We start from the raw sequence: 3,802 nt of genomic DNA on the forward strand, positions 1-3,802 counted from the left end.
GACTATTCTTATAAGCAAACTCTGCATGGCATCGCTAACATCACCTGCAGTAGACGAGGATGAATGGCTGCTAGCTAAAAACTGTGCATTTCTGCAGATTTATGATCTGCTGGTATTACCTCCCTCACTTCTGAGGGTTTTATTGCATTTGTGACAACGAGAGTTCTCAGCATCTGCTGGAGTAAAATGTAGCCCCACTGAGCCGGAGTCGGTGTGTTTGTGAGAATAAAACACGCAAAGACAGACATAGAGACAGAGAGAAGAGGTTTGCGACGCTGTTGTTTTCCGCGGAGATCTCACTCTGTAACTTCTGAAGTACCGATTGAAGAACTGTTAACTTCAGACATGATCAATACTCAAGCCATCTGTACTCCGAAGGCCCAAAGGCCAGAATGGAACCCCCCCCCCTCCCAATAAAAAGCTAATACTAATAAATACTAATAAAGCGTCCAATACTTACTTGATACCTTCAAAACCAATTACCTTCCCTTCATCTTCAGTTTGTTTAGTGCTAATTGGCAAATGTTAGTATTCTATAAATCAAATGGATTTGCACCAAGTACAGCTGTGCCTAATTGGCCTGATAGCATAAATTTTTGTGTTTTGAAAAATTAGATCTGACAGGAAGTAGCTACTTTTGCCGAAAGTTTTGGTGTCAATAGGAAGGAAACAAAGCCCAAAGGGCCTAAGTGACGCTAAGTCATCTGTAAAAAAAAAAATAAAGTGCAGCAATGACTGCTTGTACTCACAGAAGTGATATAAGGCTCTGAGATAGGAATTAAATCACTATGTGCAACATTACTAGATCAGAGTCCTCATAAACGTGTCAAGCACCGTGTGAGACGGACTGATTAAAAAACTTTTCAGGTCTTATTACATCACTGGAAGTCTCTGTTAGGTGTCATTTCTTCACCTCCTCTTCCTCTACCTCGTAACTTTCTTTGTCCTCACTCTGTGTTGTCAACTTCTCTTTTAGCATTTATATATTATGATCCTCCCTTTCACTTTCCTCTTTTAACTCCACATCTGTCTTTCTCAGTCAGGGACCTCAAGCGTCACTGAGGACACCGACTATCACCAACCAGCAGCCTGAGTTATGTGTCCGCTTCATGGCGCACGGTGGTCCCCTAATGGACATGCAGTCTATAGTATTAACATTCTTTTATTGACTTTATGAATGCTAGAGAGTTTAGGCAATCAATGTGGCTTGCTGAAATTGTCTTAAAGGAAAGGAATAGATAACTGAATCTCTCTTCAACTTCATTTCATTATCTTAACAGCAGTACAACTTGCAAGCATACTCATAGATACACATTCAGATATATACATCGTACCCCTGATTTCACTGATGAACTTTCCTGCGACTATGAGTTAATACAGTCACTGAGGGGTGAAAAAACATTGAGTGCAAATAGAGTTTGGCTCAAATGTTATAGGCAGTCTCTAATTAGTTTAAATTTGTACAGATTCACTTTTACAGATCTACAATTTTTTTAAATTTCAGGTGAGGGGCCCAGCATGAGACCTGCATAGATATTTGACCTCAGAGACTTGATGGATTGACCGGCTTGTTGACCTTAACTTATCTATGTGGGCCGTCTTCCAGAGGAAAATTTGCATTTGCAATCTGTTTTTTTTATATTAAGTCTCAAACACGAGTTTTCAAGCCAACAGGCTTTTGCTTCCAGCTGTTTTGACAATTGATCTGTAACTGTGACTGAAACTTTGATGAAACTTGTTTTGTGTGATCAAATATTTATTTATTGTCTGTATAAAAGAAGGGAAGCGCCATTACAGTCATAAAATAAGACATATTAGGCCCCCATTTCCATTGTTTCTCTTCAACCAACCCATTCCACCTCCACCCGCTAACTACTGACATGATGAACCAAGGCAGTGTACAGAGAGAAGAAGACTAAAAAACAAAACAAAACAAACTGGAACGACCTACCCATTCCTCCCGACCCCATCCCCCTGCTACCCAGGAATCTATTAACATTATACACATAAACCAACAGCATTAAGACTCAAAGGAATCTGATAATTATACTGTCCTACATCATCCATAATGACATCCACAGAAATAGCACAGAGTATACATCACATGTATGTATATTTAATATTCAGAACGCGTAAACAAGTAAGCAATAAGTACATGAGAACATAACCGACAGAGACAGTTAACCACACATTTGAATTAAAACACTGCTTTTCACCGGTAGCTTTGGCCAGCAGGTAATATTTTATGTTTTGGCATAATGTAATCGTGCTGTTGAAAGCTCCAGCTGTGCAATATCCTGGTAGGAAGAGAGCCATTCCCTCGCCAACGGTGCATGTGGTAGTTTGCAGGGACAAGCTCTTTCAGCAGCTGGGAGACATCATTTGTACTGTACTGTAGCTCCAAAGAGGACGTGTCATTAAGTAATAGCAGACACTGTGAGTGAGCGATGGCCCCCTTTAAAAAATATAAGATATGACGAGATCTGGCAAGTCCAGAGGTTACTGTGTTGACGTTATGTCAAAGATGTCCATGTATCGTGTTGCAGAGATATAATAAAACGAGCATGCAAACTGAGATCGATAGAGACTGACAACATAATGTATTTAAATCACATGACTCTCCCAAAGTTGCGTTTCTCTATGATGGAATATATCAAATTTGGCGGGTTAGGTGGATATGCTAATTGTTCCTCAATGGGGCGCCATGACACACAGCTCCAGATTTAACCAGGTAGTGAGTTGACACCATTCTTTACTATGTCTTTAAATCACCATCAATATCATTTAGGACTTTGTGTGTGTGGTTAATGTGTCATGGAAGGTTAGTATTTGAACAACAGGAATAATAAAATGGAAGATGATTTTTGCCCAGTTAATTTTTCCGCCAGACATATTATAATAAAACTCAAACATTTTAAAAAGATGTGATTTAGAGGTTTTTTTTTGGTAAAAATCTAAATATGGTATCAAGAACAAGTATAATAAATGATGCGATGCGTTATATGATGATTGAATCAAGGACCTCCGACTGTCGTAACCTCACAGTTAACGAGACACTCAAAGGCCTGCTAGGATAACAGACGATTGGAGGCTTGTACTTCTTTAGCAAAAGAGAAATAATAGCAATATTTGAGCTAGTGGTAAAGAACCCTCTACTGATTGAAAGATCAAGCATATACTCAACAGCAGAGTCTGGAGCTGAGAAGGATAGTATAATTCTGGTGGTAATCCATGCAGATCCGGAGATCTGCCTTTGTTCCTTGATGTAATGGCTTTTCTTAGCTCTTTCTAGGGTGATGGGCGCCTTTATTAATGAACAGACGGCCTCCGGAGGCAGCTTAGGTAAATGTAATGGTTCTAAAAATTCAGACATTTCCATCGTGTACAACCTCCGACTTGTACAAGTAGTTGAAAAGTGATATTAATCTTTATCGGCTCGGAGGTTAAATGAATACTTCACCTACAAAAATGATCATTTGTATGTCAATTACTCACCTTGTGTTACCTTGAATTCTTGAAGAGAACTTCACCTCCACGGCGCACGAAGAATCAAAAAGCTGCGTGCAACAACAGCAAAAGTACTTCAAAACATCCGTTTACAAAATCTCACAGTACTCGTGCAGAATAATCCAAGTCTCATTATTCAGTCGTATGCTCAGTATCAGTATCAGTGTCCAGAGAATCAATACAATGTTTCCCAACTTTATTAAGATTTGATGCAACGGATATTGTTTTATGTCTGATGCAACCTTTGAATGCATAAATGCAATAAAAATAAATGTGTACCAGTGACCGTAACAGA

Source organism: Cebidichthys violaceus, unplaced genomic scaffold, assembly GCF_023349555.1.
Source record: "Cebidichthys violaceus isolate CVI_PGR_0920_01 unplaced genomic scaffold, fCebVio1.0.p SCAF_4, whole genome shotgun sequence".
NCBI classification, from domain to species: Eukaryota; Metazoa; Chordata; class Actinopteri; order Perciformes; family Stichaeidae; genus Cebidichthys; species Cebidichthys violaceus.